Below are 25,726 nucleotides of genomic sequence, written 5' to 3'. Positions count from 1 at the left end.
AAGGAACCTGTATGTGGACCAAGAAGCAACAGTTAGAATTAAACATGGAACAACTGATTGGCTTAAGATTGGAAAAGGCATATGACAAGGTTTTATATTGGCCCCTTATTTATTTAACATATAGGCAAAATACATCATATAAAATGCCAGGCTGGATGAACCCAAAGCCATAATTAAAGTTGCCAGGATTTCTAAATATCAACAATCTCAGACAATACCACTCTGATGACAGAAAATGAAGAAAAATTAAGCCTTTTGATAAGGGTGGAAGAGGAAAAGTTAAGGCTGGTTTGTTGTTTAACATAAAAAAACCCTAAGATATTTGCAACTGATCCCATCACTTTCTGGCAAGTAGAAGAAATGGAAGTTGTGTCACAATTTATATTCTTTGGCTCAAAGATCACTGCAGATGGTGACTGTAGCCATAAATTAAAAGACATGGGCAAATATGTTCAGCATACTAAACAGCAGAGTTGTCACCTTGCCCACAAGGGTCTGTTTAGTCAAAGCTATGGATTTTCCAGTAGCAATGCAAGTTTGTGACTGTTGTACTGTAAGGAAAACTGTTGCAGAATCAACACTTTTGAATTGTGCTGGAGAAGATTAGTCTCTTGGACAGCAAAAAGATCAAATCAGTCAATAATTAAAGAAATTAATTCACACTATTCACTAGAAGCTCTTATAACTTCTTTATTATAAAACTAGGCTATATGATTTTCCTACTAAAATATTATAGTGTAGTGAGTGGAAGCCAAACATTCACTACCAAAATTTTGATGATTCAAAAATCTTCAGTACTTTTCAGGCTCAGAGCAAGACAACTAGGGTCCCTCATTCATTGTATATTTAAATTGAATTATCTGAGAGCTTATATTAGTCACAAGCAAGTATTATGTATTATGAACAGGAATTATAAAGTCGTAGTAGCCAGGACCCTTTTTACCTAAAGTCAAAAGGAAATGAGAATCTCAGGTCATGTGCTTGCTGAAGAATATAACAATAAACACTCTCCAGTACAAATCAGTCTTGCTTCCATTCTTTAAAAAATTTTTTTTTGAATTTTATTTAGTTAGTCAATTTAGCATATTTTCCCCTGGTTACAAGAATCATGTTCCTTCCCTCCCTTCCCCCAACTCCTCCCATAGTTGAAGCACAATTCCACTGGGTTTTACATGTGTCCTTGATCAAAACCTATTTTCATGTTGTTGATGTTTGCACTAGGATGATCATTTAGAGTCTATATCCCCAACCATATCCCCATTGACCCATGTGATCAAGCTTCTTTCTTGTTTTCTTTTGTATTTCTACTCCCACAGTTCTTTCTCTGAATGTAGATAGTGTTCTTTCTCATAAATCCCTCAGAATTGTCCTGGATCATTGCTGCTGGTAGAGAAGTCCATTGCAGTTGATTGTGCCACAGTGTATCTGTCTCTGTATACAATATTCTCCTGGTTCTGCTTTCTTCACTGTGCATCAATTCCTGGAGGTCATTCCAGTTCACATGGAACTCCTCCAGTTCATTATTCCTTTTAGCACAATAGTATTCCATCACCAACATATACCACGATTTGTTCAGCCATTCCCCAACTGAAGGGCATCCCCTCATTTTCCAATTTTTTTTGCCACCACAAAGAGCACAGATATGATTATTCTTGTACAAATATTCTTGTCTTTTTCCTTTTTATCTCTTTGGGGTACAAACTGGATCAAAGGGCAGACAGTCTTTTAGTGACCTTTGGGTATAGTTCCAAATTGCCCTCCAGAATGTTTGAATCAATTCATAGCTCCACCAGCAATGCATTAATGTCCCAACTTTGCCACATCCCCTCCAGCATTCATTAATTTCCTTTGCTGTCATGTTAGCCAATCTGCTAGGTGTGAGGTGATACCTCAGAGTTGTTTTGATATGCATTTCTCTGATTATAAGAGATGCAGAGCACTTTTTCATGTGCTTTTTAATAGTTTTGATTTCTTTGACTGAAAATTGCCTATTCGTGTCCCTTGCCCATTTTTCAATTGGGGAATGGCTTGATTCTTGCTTCCATTCTTTAACCACAGAACTGAATTTTGCAATGAAGACAGGAGCATTGTCCCATGATGTATTGAATTAGAGAATGGAATCACAAAGCCCAGCTTGTCTTTTGGTGGCTAATAGTCTGTGACACTAATGTGGTTTCAAACTCAGGGTCAAATCAGGAGGCTACAAATCAGTGTTGCTCTCTAACCTTGTATAGCTATGAGAAGTTGACCTCCTACAGATGTCACATCTGGTTTTCCTTGAACTACTTTATCAGTGTCATCTACAAGCTCTACTGCAAATCAAGTAGCAAGACAACATCATCAACAAGTTTCTGGAAAGGAGCCAGTTCATCAGCATCAAAGCAATGCTGTTCACAAGATGTATGCATTGGGATTGAGTAAGAAGAGAGAATGGCAATATATCCAACCTCAAGTTGTATAGTGGGAGGGAGTGAAAGAACTTGTGAAATAAGGCAGGCTTGAGGTTTTTCAAAAGTCACTAAAGCATAGTCTCAAACAATGCAATTTAACAGTGTAAAAAAGAATTAATTTGTTCTTGTTGAATAGATTCTATAAAAAGTCTCCATGTCAGTCCAACTGCAGTGTAATATAATCATATTATAATCTGTGCCACTTGACAATCTCTAAATTTCAAGGGAAACTGATAAACAATGTAATATATTTTATTAGTTCAAGCCAGCTACCCCTCATATCCAGTTGCCCAGTACTGTCATTTATATCCCCATAGCAGTTCTTTTATTTGTCCACTCTTTTCTAGTGATGCTATCCCTAGCCTGATAAAGGCTTTTATTGATGCTCAACTGAATAATTCTTTTTTTTAAAGGAGTCTCTACAAAGTACTAAATAAATACATTGCTTTGATATTGTGATAAACTATTACTTTCCCTATAATAGCTGCTATTTATATAGCATTCAAGGTTTTTCAAGCACTTTATGTAGGTTATCCTATTTGATTCTCATAATACCCCAATACATAATGTAGTATTATTATCCTCATTTTATAGAAGAAGAAACCAAGGCTGAGAGAGGTTTTAATTTCTCAGGGATATGCAGATCCAAGAATCTGAACTCAGGTCTTATTCACTTTCAGGTTCAATATCTATCCAAAGAACTATATAGTTGCCTCTAATCATTCCACCAAATTCATAGTTCTGAGTGTACAAATCCAACTCTATCATTTCATAGATGGGGGGTTACCTGGCTAGGCATCTTCAGACTCCTCAGCAGCTGACTACAGTGAATATTTAGCCCCAGGGCAGATTAGTTCAACTGGCCTAATCCAGTATACCAGCAGAGGAAAGAGAAGATAAAAGATTCAGTTCCAGGGAAGAGCAGCTCAAACAGCCTAATCTGGTAAACCAGCAGAGGGGCTAGTTTATAATCAACAGGGGAAAAAAGAGAGAAAATGAGTAAACAACAGAAAAAGAAGGTAACCACTAAAAGCTTCTAAGGGGATGAAGACCAAAGAAAAGAACCAAAAGAGAATGACAGAATCCAAGGAACTTCAAGCAAAACCTAAAACACAAAACAAAAACCTGGAAATTGAGCTCACACTCTGGAAGAACTAAAAAGTAATTAAAAAATCAAATTAGACAGGTGGAAGAAAAATGGGGAAAAAACAGCTTAAAAAGCAAAATATGTCAACTAGTAAAAGGGGCACAAGAATCAAATGGCAAACAATAGGATTGGCCTATTAGAAAAAAAGGGGTAAAAAAGTCAAATGAAGAAATGAATTACTTAAAAAGAAGTATGGACCAAATGGAAAAGGAGGATCAAAAGGTCATGGAAGGAATTCAGTCTTTAAAAATTAGAATTGAGCAAATAGAATCTAATGATTTCATGAGATATCAAGAAAAAATAAAACAAAATCAAAAGAATGAAAAATTAGATGAAAATATGAAATAACTAATTGAAAAAATACCTGGAAAATAGATCCAGGGGAGACAATTTAAGAATTATTGAACTACCCCAAAGTCATAGCCAAAAAATCATATTACAAGAAATCATATTACAGGAAATTATTCAAGAAAACTGCCATGATATTCTTGAATAAGAGAGTAAAATAGAGATTAAAATAATCCACAGATCATCTCTTGCATTAAATCCCCAAATGACAATTGCCAGGAATATTAGAGCTAAGCTCAAGAGCTCCCAGGCCAAAGAGAAAATACAACAAGAAGCTAGAAAAAAACAATTCAGATATCCTGGAGCCCAAGTCAGGATTACACAGGATTTGGCAAGTTTCACATTGAAGAATGTGAAGTTTTAGAATATGATATTCCAGAGGCAAGGGAACTAGGTTACAATAAAAATCACCTATCCAACAAAACTTATTATATTCTTTCAGGGGAAAGAATGATAATTTAATAAAATAGAAGTTTTCCAAGCATTCTTAAAGAAAAGACCAAACTTAAACAGAAAATCTGATGCTCAAATACAAAATTCAAGAGAAACCAAAAAAAGTAAATAAGAAGGCAAAAAAATTTAAAGACTTTAATAAGATCAAATTGTTTAAATTCCTATATGGGAAGATGCTATCTATAACTCTGAAAAGTTGCTGTCCCTACCATAGTAGTTAGAAGAAGTATATATAGAAGGTTTGATAGTAAGTTGTTTAGAATATGTCAAAAAATAAAACTAGGTATGAAAAAGATGATAATAGTAAGAGAAACGGGAAAAGAGAAGTAAAATAGGACTTTATATCACATAAAGAGCCTCAAGCAGGTGGGCAGAAGACTAATACAATAGAAAAGTGGAAGAGGGTCATGATGGGTAATATTTAAAATTTAATATCACTAAAATTGGCTCAGAAAGAGAGACTTCTTGGGGGCAGAGCCAAGATGGAGGAGTAAACCAGTGCAGCTCCATGTCACCACAAAAATCCTCTCAGACCAAGATTAAAATATCAACACAAAATAAATACAGGAATGAAAGAACTAATAAGGAGACAGAATGAAACAACTATCAAGAAAAGAAAAACCTAAAAGGTAAACAGAAAACATCTGGGGCACTAGGGTAAGAAGAGAGCAGAGGAAGAAAGAGATGCCAGCAAGGAGAGAAGAGCAAACCAAGAGCAAGCCACACCTCCTCCCACCCCACATCTGCTATCACAGGTTCAGAACATAAGCCCAAGCCAAATTCATATCTTAAGATCCTACCTGAGAAAATAGTGGTACAAACCAAACCACAAACCTTGAAATTTCAAACCTGTGGAGAAATCCAGAGTACTAGCTCAGGGCAATCTGGGCTGAAGTGGGCTGATCACCCCAAACCTGATCAACTTCAGAGTGAACTCAAAAACTTACCCCAAAGTCTGAGGCAAGTCCTTAAGCCATTAGCATCTCAAGGGTCAATTGAATAAGCAGGGGGAGGGTGCTCTTAGAGCTCTCAGCCCTCAGACAATCACACCATCTTTCAAGAACTAAAACTTGTAAAAACCCAGAAAAAAATCTGAAAATAACATCAAGGAAGGGCTGAAGTATAAGAGTTTACCCCAACTTCTCAGGAAACAGAACCTACCTGTAATTAGATGGGGGAAATGAGCAAACAACAGAAAAAGCAACTAATTTTAAAGAATTTAATGGAGACAAAGAGCAAGTTACAGACACAGAAGGAAACAATTAAAGCAAAGGAGACACATGAAAAGTCCAAAAGAAAAACAAGGATTGGATACAAATCCTGGAAGAGCTCATAAAAGACTTTAAAAACCAATTAAGTGAGTTAGAGGAAAAGTAGGGAAGAGAAATGAAAGTGATACAAGAAGAAATGGGCCAATTGAAAAAGGAGAACCAAAAATTGACAGAGGAAATGAGTTCTTAAAAATCAGAATTGATCATATAAAAACTAATGATTTAATGAGAAATCAAGAAACAATAAAGCAGAATGAAAGGAATGAAAAAACAGAGGGAAAAAAAACAATGGACCTAGAAAATAGATCTAGGAGAGACAATTTGATTATTATTGGGCTATCTGAAAGTCACAATCCAAGAAAAAACCTTGGACATCACATAATAAGAAATTATCAAAGATAATTTCCCAGACATCGTCAAACAAGAAAGTAAAATTGAAATTGAAAGATTACTTCCCGAAAGCAATCATCAAATTACAACTTCCAGGAAGTAATATCTAAATTCAAGAGCCACCAAGCCAAGGAGAAAATACTTTAAGCACCCAGAAAGAAATGATACAAATATAATCAAGGTATAATCAGGATCACACAGGACCTAGTAGCTTGTACATTAAAGGGTCAAAAGACATGGAATATATTCAGAAAGGCAAAAGTTTCGGGTTTGCAACCCAGAGTCACCTACACAGCAAAACTGAGTATATTATTTTGCTGGGGGAGGGGTGGACATTCAATAAGATAGAAGATTTCCAAACATTCCTGAGGAATAAGCCAGACCTAAACAGAAAGAAAGAAAGAAAGAAAGAAAGAAAGAAAGAAAGAAAGAAAGAAAGAAAGAAAGAAAGAAAGAAAGAAAGAAGGAAGGAAGGAAGGAAGGAAGGAAGGAAGGAAGGAAGGAAGGAAGGAAGGAAGGAAGGAAGGAAGGAAGGAAGGAAGGAAGGAAGGAAGGAAGGAAGGAAGGAAGGAAGAAAGAAAGAAAGAAAGAAGAAGAAAGAAAGAAAGAAAGAAAGAAAGAAAGAAAGAAAGGAAGGAAGGAAGGAAGGAAGGAAGGAAGGAAGGAAGGAAGGAAGGAAGGAAGGAAGGAAGGAAGGAAGGAAGGAAGGAAGGAAGGAAGGAAGGAAGGAAGGAAGGAAGGAAGGAAGGAAGGAAGGAAGGAAGGAAGGAAGGAAGAAAGAAAGAAAGAAAGAAAGAAAGAAAGAAAGAAAGAAAGAAAGAAAGAAAGGGAAGGAAGGAAGGAAGGAAGGAAGGAAGGAAGGAAGGAAGGAAGGAAGGAAGGAAGGAAGGAAGGAAGGAAGGAAGGAAGGAAGGAAGGAAGGAAGGAAGGAAGGAAGGAAGGAAGGAAGGAAGGAAGGAAGGAAGGAAGGAAGGAAGGAAGGAAGGAAGGAAGGAAGGAAGGAAGGAAGGAAGGAAGGAAGGAAGGAAGGAAGAAAATTTAAGGGACTAATTATGGTCAAAATGTTTATATGTCTACATGGAAAGAAGATTCCTACAATTCTCATAAATTTCTCTAAGTAGAAAAGCTAGAAGGAATTTACTCAGAAAGAGGGTGGAGAAGTAAGCTGATTATGATGATATGTATATGATATATGATAACACAATGTGTATGTAAATGTGATGATATGGAATTATATATATATAAATGATCTATTAGAAAAATCAATCAATCAAGGACTGAAAGAGAGGGCTGCATTGAGAGAAAAGGGAAAGGAGCGAGAGAATGGAGTAAATTATATAACATGAAGTATGAAAAATCATTATAGAGAGGGAAGGATAAGTGTGGTGACAGGCAATGCTTAAACTTTACTCTCATTGTAACTGACTCAGAGAGGGAAAAACAAGTATACTCATTGGGGTGTAGAATGCTATTTCACCCTACAGAGAATTAAAAGGGGAATAAGACAAGGGAAATGGGAGGCAATAGGAGGGAGGTGCATTATTTAGAATGTGTACCCTGAACTACATTTCCCACAATCCCCTTTTCCTTTTCCTGTATATGAATCATTGGTTAATTTGGTATTCAGTTTTGATTTCCTCCATGCTGGCTCTCTTCCCAGAAGTTTTCTCTGGCTAGTCCAGCATGGAGAAAGGGAGTTGCTGGCTAGGTATCTCTGTTTTTGTTTTTGTTTTTGTTTTTAACTTGCTCTTTGATCTAAGTTGATATTAATAAATAGTATTAAGTATAATACTTGGAGTGTTGAATATCGACTTTAATCTTTACAGAGGGGAAAAGTGTGTGGGGGTGACAAAAAGCAAAATACTGGTGAGTAGGAACAGAGAGAAAGGGTATATATCAGGATTTAAAGGGAATAATATGATGGAGGGCAATACATAGCTAGTAATAATAGCTCTGAATGTTAATGGGATGAACTTACCTATAAAATGGAAGAAGATAGTAGAGTAGTTTAAAAACTAGGGTCCTACTATATGTTGTTTACAAGAAACACATTTGAGACTGGGTAACACACACAGATTCAAGGTAAAATGCTGCTGAAGAATTTTTTCATGCATCATCTAAAGTAAAAAAATCAAGAGTAGTACTCATGATATCAGACAAAGATAAAGTAGAAATTGATCAGATTAAAAGAGATAAGAAAGGAAATCACATTTTGCTAAACATTACCATAAACAATGAAGTAATATTACTAAATACTTATGTACCAAATGGTATAGCATCCACATTTTTAAAGGAGAAACTAAAGGAATATAAGGAGGAAATAGATAGTAAAACTATACTAGTAGGGGACCTCAACATTCCCTTTTCAGAAATAGATAAATTGAACCAAAAAATAAATAAGAAAGAAGTAAGAGAAGTGAATGAAATGTTAGAAAATTTAGAGCTAATTGATATCTGGAGAAAATTAAACAGGGATAAAAAGGAAAATATACCTTCTTCTGAGCAGTACATGGTACATATAAAAAAACTGACCATGTACTAGGGCATAGAAATATTGCAAACAAATGCAAAAACAATAAATGCAACTTTTTCAGATCATAATGTGGTAAAAATGATAATTAACAAGGGTCCATTGAAAGGCAAATTTAAAACTAATTGAAAACTAAATAATCTACTTCTTCAAAACTGGTGGGTCAAAAATGAAATCATAGAAACAATTATGGGCTTTATTAAAGAGAATGATAATGAAGAGATAACATCAAAATATACAGAATATAGAAAAAGCCTGTGATGGTGAAAATATGACATGTGTGTCAGCACTGACATTTGTAGCCATTTTTGATGACATGGGACCACATGCAGGCTCAGCGCACCTCGAGGCCCGGGAGCTGCTCATGGAAGCACGTCCCCACAGCTGTGGCCATGGCCATACCCCAAAAGGAGCCTGCAGACAGGCAGGCTGGCAGATGGCAGCAGCTGCTCTCCAAGTGCCCCCAGGCCAGCCGACTGGGGAGGGGTGGGCAGAATGGGGCCAGGCTGGCAGAAGACTGGGGGAGGCTCAGGCCCACATGCAATGGAGGAGCGCCTGGAACCAATTACCAGACACTTCCAGCACCCTGAAAAATATAGCAATGGCTTTACTCACAATTTTTCCCTCTATGTACTTTTGTGAGACCTTATTCTCAGCTTTAAATGATATCAAGACCAACAAAAGAAACAGATGGACAGATAAAGTTAGTACCACTTGCTTGGGCTTGAAGTGTACAAAATATGAACCTTCAATTGAAGATTCAGCCAATGAAATTCAGCAATAAAAAAGTCACAAATAGGTTAGTTAAATAATTCCCCCTCTCCCTCACTTATCTTGGTTCTCTCAGCACCCCACACAAGTTAAATAATATCAATACCAACAAAAGAAACCAACTGACAGATGAACAAAGGAGTCATTAAGCAGTTCAGTTAAATAATTAGTTTGGGGCTTATTAAATACACCTACATATTACAATTATACATTTTTGTTATTTAACCAATAAATATCATGAAGTTTTGGGGGTTTTTAATCAAAGTGATACACAACCCAAGATATGCTCATTTTTTGGGCAAATTTTGACACAACAAGCTCAAAAGATTGCCCATCACCGGCAAAAGTGGTATTCAGGGGAAAATGTCTATCACTGAATGCCTATAGCAACAGATTCAAGAGGGAGGAAATCAATGAATTAGGCTTACAACTTTAAAAATTAGAAACAGAACAAATTAAAAATCCCCAGATAAAAACTAAATCGGAAATCCTAAAAATTAAAGGAGAAATTAATCAAATTGAAAGTAATAGAACTATTGAACTAATAAATAAGACTAGGATATGGTATTTTGAAAAAACAAACAAAATAGATAAAGTACTGGTTAATCTAATAAAAAAAAGAAGAGAATCAAAGTATCAGTATCAAAGATGAAAAGGGTGATCTCACCTCTAATGAAGAAGAAATGAAATAATTATTAAGAACGATTTTGCCCAATTGTATGGCCATAAATATGACAATCTAGGTGAAAAGGTGAATATTTACAAAAATATAAATTGCCTAGATTAACAAAAGAGGAAATAGAATACTTAAATCATCCTATCTCAGAAAAAGAAATTGAATAAGCCATCAAGGAACTTCCTAAGAAAAAATCCCCAGGGCCAGATGGATTCACAAGTGAATTCTGTCAAACATTTAAAGAACAACTAATCCCAATAAATACTAGAGAAATTATTTGACAAAATAAGCCAAGGAGTCTTACCAAATTCTTTTTATGACACAAATATGGTACTGATTCCAAAGCCAGGAAGACCAAAAATAGAGAAAGAAAACTACAGACTAATCTCCTTAATGAACATAGATGCAAAAATCTTAAATAAAATACTAGCAAAGAGACTACAGCAAGTTATCAAAAGGATTATTCAGTATGACCAAGTGAGATTTATACCAGGAATGCAAGGAGGTTTTAATATTAGGAAAACAATCAACATAATTGACCATATCAATTACCAAACCAACAGAATTGGCTCCAAGAGGAAAGAATGGCCAGATTCATAGGGATATATAATTGTATCTTACCCTATAGAGAAGTAGAAGGGAACTTATACCAGGAATGTAAGACTGGCTTAATATAAGGCAAACTAATCAAACAATTAACTATATAAATAATCAAAGTAATAGAAATCACATGATTATCTCAATAGATACAGAAAAAGCCTTTGACAAAATACAGCACTCATTCCTATTGAAAACAATAGAAAGTATAGGACTAAAAGGGCCTTTCCTCAAAATAATAAATAGTATTTCTTTAAAACCACTAGCAAGTATCGTCTACAGAGTTTCTTCAAAAAAAGATAAAAGAGGGAAGTTCTGTACCCCAAAGGAAGGCTTGGACCTTTGGCTTGAGTGGGGGAAAGAGAGGAGAACCCCCTTCTCAAAGCAGGGTTCAGGGGAGACAGAAGATGTAATGGGTTGGCTCAGAGAGAGAGAGAGAGGAGAGGGGGTTTGAAGATTTTCCCCCTTCTGCCTTCCCTCCTTAGCTAAAGCTGCTCTCCCCAATTCACTCTTGTCCCTCTTGTCCCTCCTCCACTACTCAAGACCAAAGGGTCTCCCCCTTGATCCATTCACTCACACTCAACTTGGGGAACAGATAACTTCTAATGTTAACACAACCAGGTAATACAAAAGGAATAATGGGCAGGGAAGAATGGGAAAAGGAAAGTGTGGAAAATGGGTTCCTTTCTCTATCTAAACCCTTTCCCCTCCTTCCTTGAATTTGGGGGGAACTCAGGCTTTGGCAGCCTGAGCCCCCTGAGAGAAAATCAGGTTGACTCACCCCTGGGAAACAGGAGCTGAGGTAAAGTCTGCTCATGTTTCTTTTCAGAAGTCCTTTCAATTGGGAAGGAAAAATTTTTCCAGCAGCAAAATGGGTAATTCTCAGGAAAAAGTCTTTTCCCACTTTCTCTCTTCAGCTTTTCAAAACCGAGAGAGACCACAACTCCTCTCCCAGCCAGAGTCTCCTTTCCTCAGGATTTGACTCCTAGGGCCCCTCCCCTATAGAGGTGATCAATTTCACATACTCTTCAGTCTTACATTTTTTCTTTAGTGCCAACCTCTGTCACAAGAGGAAATAATTTAGAAGCCTTCACAATAAGAAGGAAGGATACCCATTATTACTGCTATAATTTAATATTGTACTAGAAATGCTAGTGGTAGCAATTAGAGAAGAAAAATGAATTGGAGGGATTAAAGTAGGCAGCAAGGAAACTAAACTATCACTCTTTGCAGATGATATGTTGGTATACTTAGAGAATCAAAAAAAAATCAACAAAAAATCTAGAGGAAATAATAACTTTAGCAAAGTTGCAGGATACAAAATAAACCCAAATAATCAGGAATTCTATATATTTTCAACAAACCTCAGCAATAAGAGTTAGAAAGAGAAACCCCATTTAAAGTCATTTTAGAAGATACCAAATATTTGGGAATCTATCTGCCAAGACAAACACAGGAATTATATGAACACAAGTACAAAACACTTTTCACACAAATAAAATTAGATTTAAACAATTGGGAAAATATTAATTGCTCATGGATAGGATGAGCTAAAATAATAAAAATGATAATCTTATCTAAATTAATTTATTCAGTGTCATACTTGGAAACTTCCAACAAAATTTATAGAATTAGAAAAAATAATAAAATTCATCTGGAAGCACAAAAGATCAAGGATATCAATGAAACTAATGAAAAAAAAAGTGAAATATGATGGCTTAGCAGTACCAGATCTTAAACTGTAGTATAAAGCTATAATCTTTTGATAATATGGTACTGTCTAAGAGATAGAAGGGTAGGTCAATGGAATAGAGTAGGAGTAAACTACCTCAGCACACTAATGCTTGTTAAAACCAAAGATCCCAGCTTTTGGAAAAAGAACTCATTATTTGACAAGAAGTGCTGGGAAAATTGGAAAACAGTATGGAAATAATTGGGTTTAGATCAATATATCACCCAAATCAAGACAAGTTCAAAATGGGTATATGATTTTGTACAAAAATATTTATAGTGGTGCTTGTGGTGGCAAAGAATTGGAAAGTGAGGATTGATGTCCTTTGGTTGGGGAACAGCTGAACCAATTATGATATATGATGGTAATGGAATACTATTGTGCTATAAGGAATGGTGAATCACTTGATTTTTATATTAATTGGAAGAATTTACACAAAATACCCATATTTGCTTAACAAATATTATCTAAAGTCTTCATGGTGTTTAAAGTCCATTTTCACCCCAATCTGCATTTCTATATATGTCTTCCACAATTTTTAAGGTACTCCACTCAAACTATATTCTTTCCTATTCTCCAAAAAACTCTAAACTTTTTAACATTTTCATTCATTTGTTAGCATTATTTCCTCTAGAGACCATACTCTTCCTCATCCAACTCCTCATTCAGTCTATAAAATTCTCACCCATCCTTGCTTTTTTTTATTTTTCCCACAACAATACATATTGCTTGTTAAATAAATTAATGACTAAAGACCATTAACCCTAATCTTTTTAGTTGTAACTCCATATAAAAGTGGCATAAGACCATCAAAACATTACATTTTAAAATAAAAGACCAAAAATACCCCAACCTTTGTATCTACAGAGGCATCATGAGATATGGTAGGGTAGTCCTATCATGTTTGTTTGTTTTTTATCAATAGGAGGCAAGAGTTTTTTAATTCTTCTTGATTTGTTTTGTTCTGGTTTGAGATGAGAAGATAAAAGTTTTTACTTCTAGTAGAGACCTGTCTTTTTTTAAACCTTGTATTGGCTCCAAGGCAGAGAGTGGTAAGAGCTAGGCAATGGGGATCAAGTGACTTGCCCAGGGTCACACAGCTGGGAAGTGTCTGAGACCAGATTTGAAACTAGGACCTCCTGTCTCTAGGCCTGGCTCTCAATCCACTGAGCTACCCAGCTGCCCCCTAGAGATCCATTTTTTTTAAAAAGTCAATTAATTGTATCCTACTTTTTGTGAATCTATTTGGTTTTTTTGTTTGTTTGTTTGTTTGTTTTGGCAGAGACCCTAGAGTTGTTTGCCATTTCTTTCTCCAGTTCATTTTATAGATGAGGCAAACAAGAGTTAAAGTGACTTGCCCAGGGTAACAAAGCTAGTGTCTGAGGCTGGATTTGAAATCAGTCCCTTCTGACTCAGCTTTGAGAATTCAAATTGGGCCTCGCACATTTATTAGCTGTGTGACTTCAGACAAGTTATTTAACCCTGTTTGCCTGAGTTAAATCTGTAAAATGAGCTAGAGAAGAAAATGGCAAAGTACTCCAGGATCTCTGCCAAGAAAAACCAAATGGAGGCAACATTTAGACAAGATACCACTACTAGTTCTATATTCCAAAGAGATAAAAATTGAGGGAAAGGACCTATATGTGCAACAATATTTATAGAAGCTCTTTTTGTGATGATAAACAATTGGAAACAGAAGGGATATCTATTAAATAGAGAACAGTTGAATAAGTTATGTTATATGATTGTAATGGTGTTCCATTGTGTCATAAGATACGGCAAAGAAGACAGTCACAAACAACTTTGAAAGACATGTGAAGTGATGCAAAGTGAAGTGAGGAGAACCAGAAGACCATTATACACAATAACAGCAGCAATGTACAAATAATCACCAGTGCATGTCTTAACTATTGTCTGCAATTCAAGGATCCAAGATAGCTTCAAGGGACTCTTGGTGAAAAAAGGTTATCCACTGCCACAGAAGGAACTGGAGGAATCTAAATACAGTTCGAAGCATGATATTTTCACTTTATTTCTTTCATGAGTTTGTTTCTCATATAAGCAACATGTGTCCTTTCACAACATGAAGAACATGAAAATATGTATTACATGATAATACATGTATAGCCCACATAATTTTGTTTAGCATCTTGGGGAGGAGGAAAAGGTGGGAAGGAGGGAGAAAACATGGATCACATTTCAGAGAATGATTATTTAAAATTGAATCTATATGTAATTAGGAAAATTAAAAAAAAATTCAGACATTATTTAAAACAACTGAACAACAAAAAAGAGAACCATCGAGCTCAAGGGCATGAGGCTTTTCCTGGAATTTGGGGTTGGGGTTGGGAATTAGAATTTAAACTGACATCTCAGTCTTGTTCCACATCAACAAAGGCTCATTCTGCTAAAAATTATGCAAACATTTAAATATATATACATATACATATATATATATATAATTTAGAAATAACCCTTGACATTATCCTGCAGTGAGGAATTTGAAAAAGTCAGTTCCAGTTTTACAACTGTTCAAAAAGTAAAATTGGCCCATTTTCATAACTCCTCAAACATATGGTATGGAACAACATATTTGAAATATCAGTAACGTTCACATGATACCTTTCCAGATGTTATCATGGACTTGTATCAAAAAGTGTATTACCTGATGGCATTTATAAGCATTTCAAATGCTTTTTTCTAACAATGGCAACATGGAATTTGATATTGTACATACTTTAATATCAAAGACGATAATGACTTTTATAGAACTGTGTGATTTTATTAGTCATATGTTCAGACTTCCCTTAGGATATGTTTTATCCCCCTGTTGTTTCAGGGGGGTGGGGATTGGCACAAGGAGGAATAATAGAAAAGCTTGAAAATTTAGAACAATATATTTTACATACATTTATTTCTGCTCTCATACACCTAACTCCCAAATAATCCTTTGGAATTAGGTAGTTGAGTAATAGGGTTAATCACACCAAGTTCATATGAGGAAACTGATGCTCAAATTTAAGTTCCCATATCCATGGATATCCAGGAAAATCTGAATAAGTTCCTGTTCTGTTGTCTATTTGCTTCTCATGTACCTTGATACATAATTATATTTGGTATTAGAGGTAGCTTGACAGTGAATAGAGATTTATTCCTCACCATCTACTAGGAAAACATGGATTCACATGTCTTCAGTATCTAACATATACTTGCTGGATGATTCCAGCAAAATGGCTTAACCTTCTGGTGCCCTCTAAGAATATGAGGTGCAAAGAAGGTGCCAACCTGCATTGCTAGTAGGAATTTCCTCATCTGAGAGGTCTTTATATCAATGACATTACAGGTCCAGTTTCTATCCTCTACCCTACTTCCTGATCATCTCCATACTATGCTTATTTCACTTCTATTTTCATTCCCATCTCCCCCTTTTTCCTTGGTACTGTCTCATTCATATTTGTATCTCCAGAATTTAACACAAAACTTGCCAAATAATAAGCATTTAATAAATGCATTCTATGCATATTGAGAGAGAGAAAAAGAAGAAAGAAGAAAGAAGTAGGAGGAGGAGGAGGAGGAGAAGGAAGAAGAAGAAGAACAGAAGAAGAAAAGAAGAACAGAAGAAGAAGAAGAAGAAGAAGAAGAAGAAGAAGAAGAAGAAGAAGAACAGAAGAAGAACAGAAGAAGAAGAAGAAGAAGAAGAAGAAGAAGAACAGAAGAAGAACAGAAGAAGAAGAAGAAGAAGAAGAAGAAGAAGAAGAACAGAAGAAGAACAGAAGAAGAAGAAGAAGAAGAAGAAGAAGAAGAAGAAGAAGAAGAAGAAGAAGAAGAAGAAGAAGAAGAAGAAGAAGAAGAAGAAGAAGAAGAAGAAGAAGGAGGAGGAGGAGGAGGAGGAGGAGGAGAAGAAGAAGAAGAAGAAGAAGAAGAAGAAGAAGAAGAAGAAGAAGAAGAAGAAGAAGAAGAAGAAGAAGAAGAAGAAGAAGAAGAAGAAGAAGAAGAAGAAGAAGAAGAAGAAGAAGAAGAAGAAGAAGAAGAAGAAGAAGAAGAAGAAGAAGAAGAAGAAGAAGAAGAAGAAGAAGAAGAAGAAGAAGAAGAAGAAGAAGAAGAAGAAGATATTAAGCATCTAATATGTGCCAGGCATTGTGCTAATGCTGTGGATACAAATACAAGCAAAAAAGCAATACAAGTCCTACTTTCAAAGAAAACATTCTGATAGGGAAATATAAGACATAAAATTTAACTGGAAAGAGGAAGGGACAGGAAATACTTCTGAGAATGGAAGATCCAGAAGGAGTTTGGGGAATAAGGCTAAAGCAGGTTGGGTGTAATCATAGTTGAATTGGTGTTTCTTCAATTGGAGATTTGGGGACCAACTCTTCAATTAAAGAAAAAGACCATGGAGATGGAGGTGCTAACCTCAATCTGTCTTCAGAGAATCCTGAATTTGAAGCTAGAAGGCAATGAAAAGGGTATTTAGTTTAACTCCTTCATTTTTATAGATAAAGCACCTGAGATTTAGAGAAACTGTGACTTGCCCCATGGCCATATATAGGTAAGATATAAATATCAGAGAAAGGATTTGAATCCATGTCTTCTCCTTTTTTCACTTGGGTCCAACTGTGTTTCCTTTCTATGGGTGTGACCTTTGTAAATAATGCCAAAAAATATTAAATCCATTAGGCTATTCCTTCTTCAAAATCTAAGAGAAACTGAAATTTTCCTCTATCTGAATAAATTATTCAAGTTATATTTTTCTGTTAAAATGTAGGGTGTGTGTACTTCTCTTTCTTAACAAAAAATAATAGCATATTTGGTCTCTAGAACAGTATTGTTTCTATGAAACACAAGAACCCTTGTGGAGTTAGAAGCTCTAAGAAACAAGAAAATAATAGAAGAGGTCAGAGTGTCACTGCAGTAATGACATTCCACTAACACCCACTACTTGCTTTCTAAATAGGAAAAGAAAAACATATTCTAATTAGTTGCTTTAACTCCATTGCCTGACAGTCATGTCCTGTTGGTGCTGTTGCAAATTCAGGACCATACAGACCAGAAATTTTCAACAAAATACAGAATTGCTGTACTGAAAGAGGAACAAACATGGCTGGTTATAATAAACCTTGGTGTGAAACTGGTAGAACTCTTGAAACAAATAGGGAGGAGAAGGGGAGGAGGGTGTGGAAAAAGAAGACCCTGGAATCTGTTCCCATTGAATCCCTGCCATTTTCTAAAACAGAACCTTTTTTTAAACTGTTCTGGCAAAATGTTGTTTTCCATTACTTTCCATTTTCTCTTGCCAAGACCCAAGCCAGATGTTCTGAGATATACCAATGCCTCTCTTTTCATAGCATCATAGATTGTACCCACCTCAGCAACTCCTAGAAATTTAAGGTGAGAAGCTTCACAGGTGATTGTCAGTCACATTTCTGGGAATTCTGGCTTTCTGGGCGACACAGAAAAGGGGTTGTCATTCAAGCAAATATGTTTAAATGGTTTGTGTTCTTCACTAGAAGTGTTCATCTTTATAATGAAATGCACATACTCTTTATCTTGCGGCATATGATATAACATAGTTGATCAAAGGCCATGCTATGATTTCACCCCCCAAAACATTACTGCACTATTAATATAAACAGGGCAGGGAGGGTGTGCTAGAAATCCAGATTTTAAATTTAGCTCACTACAATAATGCATGAGAAGGTTCCAAGTTGAAATGGGAATGTGGAACAAAAATGATATTTTACAACTGGGCCACAGCTTTGGGTGAATGTCATTTCCTTTGCCTCCTTTGCCCCTTAAATCAGAACCATAAAATATTGGTTCTGAAAACTACCATTACATATAAATGGAACTTAAAGTCTTTATGTGCATATAGTTAGAATTCTGAAACTCAGTCTATTTGTTGTGTCCTTTGGCATATAATGTAATTATAGGCATGTGTCTTAAAATGCAAAGTATTATTATAGAAAGGAACTCCTTTGTTTATCTGATCAAATCATTTACAATTTGGTCACATTTTAAAATAGCCCTCTGGTTGCCAAAAAAAAATTTGGTCCCAAACATGAGGAAGTTTCTTGCTAAAATGTCCAGTTGAAATTGCACTGCCTAGCTGGGCATGTTAGCACATCCTAGTTCCCCGAGATGCTGAGGCTGCATCTCCTGAGCTCAGCAGTTCTAATCCACAATAGACCATGTCCATTGGGTGTTCACACTAAATTATCAGGTTGCCTAATGAGTAATGAACCAATCCAAGTAAGAAACAGAGAAAGTCAAAACTCCTAAGATGATCAAAAGTGTGATTTGGAATGAGAGTAGCCCTTGTATTCCACCCAAGTAAGATGAGGATATCCCAAAGAAAGAATGAAATAAAGTAAGGATGGAGAGAGGGGAGAAGCAAGCAAGGAAGACAGGAAGGAAGGAACAAATGAATGAATGAACAAAAAAAAAGAAGGAAAGGACATGGGACATGGGACATTTTCGCTCATTTTTAATCTTTTAATTTTTATTTAAGAGTATACAGGATTTTATATTTATATTTGGAAGGGACCATAAGGATTTTAGAAATATCTAGTTCAACTCTTCATTTAACTAAGGTCCAAAATGTTTGAGTAACTTTAATTATACATGGGATAATATAGTTAAAGAAGTGATGGACTTGGGGGTAGCTGTGTGGCTCAGTGGATTGAGAGCCAGACCTAGAGATGGGAGGTCCTAGGTTCAAATTTGACCTCAGCCACTTCCTGGTTATGTGACCCTGGGCAAGTTACTTAACCCCCATTGCCTAGTCCTTACCATTCTTCTGCCTTGGAATCCATGCATGATATTGATTCTAAAATAGAAGGTAAGCGTTTAAAGAAAAATATAGATGGGATTCAATCCAAATGTCTGACTTTAAGCCCATCACTTTTTTTTAAAACCCTTACCTTCTGTCTTGGAGTCAATACTGTGTAGTGGCGGCAAGGCAGAAGCATGGTAAGGGCTAGACAATGGGGGTTAAGTGACTTGCCCAGGGTCACACAGCTGGGAAGTGTCTGAGGCCAAATTTGAACCCAGGACTTCCATCTCTGGGCCTGGCTCTTAATCCACTGAGCCACCCAGCTGGCCCCAAGTCCATCACTTCTTTAACTATATTATGTTGCTCAGATGAACATCAGGTCATGTAGAAAGCTTTGCTTATTTGTAGAAAAAGTCATTCAAGGGAAAGTATCTTTCTCCAGAGCTGAGAGAAGGTCTTGAGAGAGGAAGGGTAGACAGTGTCTTGTGGGCCACATGACTTTAGATTCATGGAACTAGAAAGGACCTCAGAGAACCTCTAATGCAGCTTCCTAGCTTTACAGATAAGGAAATTAAGGCCCAATGGAGTGAAGTGAGTTGGCCTCATTTAATTTTAAGTTTTTAATATTATTATATTATAAATAATAAAATTTAATAATAAAATTTAATTTAATTAATAAAAAGTCAATCAATTAACCAATAAGCATTTCTAAATGCTTGTGTGTATGTGTATATTTTCTAAAACCCTTCCCTTCTGTTTTAGAATTAATACAAAGTATTGGTTCAAAGACAGAAGAGTTGTAAGGGGTTAAGTGACTTGCCCAGAGTCACACAGCTAGGAAGTGTATGAATGAATGCAAATTTGAACCCAGGACTTCCTGTCTGCAGGTCTGACTCTATCCATTAAGCTACATATCTGCAGATAGATAGATAGATAGATAGATAGATAGATAGATAGATAGATAGATAGATATGTGTGTGTTAAGACATGGAATGAAACAATCTCTATTCTCAAGAAGCTTACAATCTATCAGAAGAAACAATCAAACATATACATATATAATGATATACAGAATAAATATGGTATAATTTAGAGACTCAGGGCACTAGCAGTTAGGAGGTTCTATGTAGCAGGTAGCACTTAAGCAGAGTCTTACAGGAAGAAACAATGCTAAGAAACTATGTAAAAATTAAAATTAAATCTCAATAATTAAAAACATTACATTTTAAGAGATTTATTAATGATCATTAGAAATAAAGGAATAAAAAGATAACAAAATAAAACCTTGTGCCCATGGCTAATCTACCTGTTCAAAAACTCTGCTTACCAACATGGTCACAACCCAGGAAGCAAAAAGAGCAAGACCAGGAACCCCACTGAATTTATCCTTCTGTCTATAGGCAGTATGTAATGACAGGAAGTCAGTGGACTCCTGGGAAATGCAGTTTTTAGGGTAACAGATTTCCAATTACACATTCCCCCAATGATCATTTGGGAGACTAGTCTCCCCAGTTGATCATTTAACATAATCAACTTTTAAATTATAATAATTTGGAGATAAAAGGGAAAAAGAACAAACCAATGATTGTTAGGCGCATTGACAAAGAGCCAATTGGGGGCAGTCCTCTTTGGCATGAGTATACATACAAAAACAAATGCATTCAACCTCACACAGTTCAAATCACCACATCCCAAAGTTCACTTTGGATCTTAGGTTATTTCTCAGGGATAGGGAGCCAGAACAGCCAACTGTTAGGTACTTGATAGAAAGTATTTCACAATTTTATAGTATGTTATGGTTATCAAAGAATTTTACATAGATTATCTAATTAGATTGTCATAACTCTATGAAATGGGAATTGTTACATTCCCATTTTATAGATGATAAAACTGAGGATATTAGATTTTCCTAGGGTTGCATAGCTGGTAAGGGTTGGACTCAAGATTTGAACTCAAGTCTTCCTGACTAACACTATTCACTTAGCTTCCTAAGTAAAGCATTCTGTGAGCTAGAGTTGAGATAGTAGAACATTCTAGTTTGTGCAAATCCATGATGAGAGATGGAGTGAGATTTTATATGCATACACATACAGAGAGATATTCATGGAGGTCCAGCACCTCTGATGTGAGAGAAAAACTTCATCTTTGATCCTGTTCTAGATCTCTTCCTTCACAGCAGTGAGTACCTTTAATAACCACATATCTCCCTATTTTGTAACTCAACTAATGTTTAAAATAGAGGATAACTAATGATTTAATTTTTTTATGAGTGCATTATGGTGATACGCTTTTTTTTGACAGAAAAGACAATGATTTCTTTCAGAGACCTGGAGCTGAAAGGAACTTAAGAGACCCAATGGTTCTTACTTCTGCGTTTTTTAAAGGTGAGGAAGCTAAAGTCTGAAAAGATTAAATGATTTGTCTAGTGACCCATAGCTAATAAGTTGCAGGGGCAAAATTTGAATTCAGGTCTTTTGACTCTAAACTCAGTGTTCTTTTCCCTAGACTGCTATGTTGCCTTATTTGAAATATATTTTGGTTTGACTTTGTTTGATGTGTTTCTTTCTGACACTGAAGGAAGAAATCACAAAACAACACCACAAAGGTTTTCCTCACAGCTGCTTCAACCAGATGGTGAATTGGAGCTCCTGGAGATGAGTTTGGAAAGCTGATTCCCATACAAATTTTCTCTCAAACTTAAATGTTCTTAAGGAACATAGGGGGTCATGTTAACCTTGAGATATATTACTGAATTAAGACTCCTGATTTTTTGTCATTTACCTACCATGTCATTTACCTACCGGATCTTACTTTTGACTTCTATATGTAAACGTTTCATTATTAATTAGATTGCTGTTCAAAGGTATCTTATTTCCATTCTTTCCTTTATAGACTTTACTTTTTAGTCTGTGGTGCCATTCAGTTTAATCTCAGTTTTTCTATGACCAAAATGAGGGGACTTCTCTCACTCATAAACTTTAAGGCAAAGAAACTGCTGTGAACTTAAAAGGTTTAGAATGGTAGTAGTTCCCATCTGAAACATTAGCTTTCGAATTTCCTTTCTTTCTGGTTACAACCATTTGGGATTCATTCAAATAGCCTTTAAGTCCAGACTTCTGAATGTTTATTTGGAGAGATGTTAAAGAGCTCAGGAATGTGACATTAGCTAATACCTTTGCAGCCACTGTACCCTTGGGTTTCTAGGATGTCTAGGTAAATTAGATTGTGATTAAGGTATAGGAAATTACCTGACTTCATCTGAAGTATTTGGTTAACAGCATGCAGAACTAGCCACAGGTCATTCTCTTCCTCCTTCAAGCGCATCTTTTTTGTTTAGGTGCATATCAATGGCCACCATATTACATTTCCCTATTGATCTTATAAGTAGAATATTACACTTAATTTTGTTTTTTAGTCAAGAGTTTGCCTAGAGGTAAGATACTGATCAAGAACCTTACCAATTGCAAAAGATTGATTTATTTTGCTATTGATTTATTATGCTCTTTTATTTTATTGCTTTATCACATTTCCCTGCCCTGGAGATTATCAAGCTGATTCCTCTTGAAAAAAAAGTCACTTCAAAAGAATATGTTTCACAGGCAGCAAAGTGAAATGAGAATTGAGTATCTAATCACATCAAGAAAGGCAGCTTGCTTTTTGGCTGACTAATAAGCCACTTTTACTATAAAGAAAAGTGTCAAAGATAAGATTTATTTGTCTTAGGAAAAGGTATTTTTTTATTTTAAAGATTATTGCTGGCATAGATGGTATGATAGAAAACAAGTTTGCCTCATATCAATTAATCAATCAATGAATTATTTTTATTAACTGCTTGCTATATGCCAGTAACAATACTAAGCATGGGAGATAAAAAAAAAGAGATTAAAAGAAAACTCAGCTATTGCCCTTAGATTCCTCATAGTCTAAAAGAGGAGACAAGATGTAAATAACCAGTTGGGGGAATATTGCATTTAATTCACTTCATTTTATTTCACATTACAAAGATTGCATTTTTTACAAATTGAAGGTTTGTGGCAACCCCATATCAAGCAAGACTCTTAGCTCCATTTCTCTAACAGCACATGCTCACATCATGTGTCTATGTCACATTTTGGTAATTATTGCAATATCATAATCGTTTTTATCATTATTATATCTGTTATGGTAATCTGTGATCAATGATCTTTGATTTTACTATTGCAATTATTTTAAGGTGCCACAAATCACACCCATTCAAGATGGAGAACTTAATAAATGTTGTGTGTGTTCTGACTGTTCTACTGACAAACCATTCCCCATCTCCAACCTACCCTTGGGTCTCCTTATTCCCTGAGACACAGTAATATTCAAATTAGGCCAATTAATAAACTTACAATGACCTTTAAGTGTGCAAGTGAAGAGTCAATCATGAGTCAAACAACTTCATTTTGTCTTCTTTTAAGAAATTGCCACAGCTATCCCAGCCTTCAATAACAACCACCCTGATCAGTCAGTAGCCATCAAAATTAAGGCAAAGTACCTCTATGAGCAAAAAGATTGTGACTAGCTAAAGGCTCAGATGTTAGTTAGTATTTTTAGCAATAAAGTATTTTATTATGATATGTACATTGTGTATATTATTATATGTTTGTAATATTATTATATACTTAATACACTACAGAATAGAGTAAACATATCTTTTACATGCATTAGGAAACCAAAAAAATTATTATGACTCACTTAATGTGATATTTGCTTTCTTGCAGTGGTCTAAAATCAAAGCTGTAATATTTCTGAAGTATGCTCATGTGTGCAAAATATATACAGTCTCATAGGAAGATAATTTCAGAAGATAGCACTATTACCAGCACTTTGAGGTACATTGGTATCATTGATTTATAAAATAATCACAATGAATCAATAATAGTCCCTGCATTGCCATTGAAAGGTTTACTTTGTAGAGTCATCTACCTTACTTTATTCAGCTAAGCTGATTTGGGGAAGCTCCAGGAGTTTAGGGCCAGTTGACTTTTAGTTGCCCAGAAGAAAGAGTAAGAAACACTCAGGGCCTGACAAACACCCTCCAAATGAAGAACAAAAATGCCTCAAAATGAATCTTGGAGCAGCAGAACCAACAGAAGGGGGGAAGCAGTGCTTCAGCCCAGAATATGTTGGAGAGAGAGCAAAGAGGACTCATTTCCCTGAGGTATGAGAAAAGAGTGCTGAACAAGCCTCAGTGGAACTTAGGCATGATACAGCTCAAGAAACAAGGGAAAGAGCACAGCTTGTTTGGTCCATTGGCAAGGGAAAAGCAGAAATCAATATTATATAGAATAGGCAGCAGTGATGGGAAAGTAGTTCTGCACAGTCCAGACTGAACAGAAGATAGATATGATCCTGCACAGGCAACAGTGTGAGGTACTCAGTCTAACAAAGTCCAGCCTGCACCAGATTGGGCAGAACCCAACTTGAGCCAGATGAACTTAACTGAGCCTCCACACAGCAAGGCAAACAAGCCTCCTCTGCAGAGTGCTTAATCTGTGACAAAGACTGCTGAGCCAACCCCAGGCACAATACAGATTCCCCTCTTCTCCCAATGCATTCCTCTTTCTCATACCTTCATCACATAGACAAAATCAGGGGAGAAAACCCTAAAATGAGCCAAATGGAGCTAAACTTCATCATATAGACAAAATCAGGGGAGAAAACAACCCTAAAATAAGCAAAATAAATAAACAGTCCAATACTAGCAATATAATTCAACCAAAAAGATCACCAGAAATGGAGCTAAACTTCATCAAACAGACAAAGTCATGGGAGAAAATAACCCTAAAATGAACAAAAGAAAGAAAAAAACCAACACTAGCAATATAACTCAACCAAAAAGATCACCAAAATGCAAGCTCAGAAGAGGATAGCATTATAAAAATGAAAATGTATGAAGCCTCATAAGAAAATGTGAAAGGATATCAAACCCAAAATGAACTCCTGGAAGAGCTCCGAAAAAGGATAGAAGAATAAGTAATAAGATACTTAGAAAAGAAAATGATAGAAATATAAACAGTTTAGAAAAAAAAAACTTAACTGAAAAAAACCAGTTCCCTTTAAAAAAGGAAATATTATATATCAGGTAGCAAAATAATCCCCTAATAAAGGAATTACAAAGCTTCACAGAAGAAAATAGATTTATAAAAAGTAGAACTGGACAAATGGAAGCTAATGACTTCATAAGACAGCAGAAAACAATAAAACAAATTCAAAAAAGAAAAAAGAAGAAAAAATGAAATCTCATGGTGAAAAAAGCAATTGATCTAGAATGAGCTCCAGGAGAAATAACCTAAGAATCATTGGATTTCTTGAAAGCCATGACCAAAAAAAAGAACTTGAATAGCATATTGTTATCAGGGGAAATTGCCTTGATATACTTGAGTAAGAATTGAAAATATGAATTAAAAGAATCTACTGATCACCTCCTGAAAGAACTCTTAAAATTTTTTTAAATTTTATTCTTTTTCATCAATTACATGTAAAGTTTCCAACATTTTAAAAAGAATTTTGAGTCTTGAATATCCTTCATCTCCCCATCTCCCCCAATGAGATAGCAAGCAAT

The sequence above is a fragment of the Monodelphis domestica genome, chromosome 5, assembly GCF_027887165.1.
Source record: "Monodelphis domestica isolate mMonDom1 chromosome 5, mMonDom1.pri, whole genome shotgun sequence".
NCBI lineage: Eukaryota > Metazoa > Chordata > Mammalia > Didelphimorphia > Didelphidae > Monodelphis > Monodelphis domestica.
The sequence above is the reverse complement of the archived record's forward strand: the minus strand, read 5'-3'. Positions refer to the sequence as shown.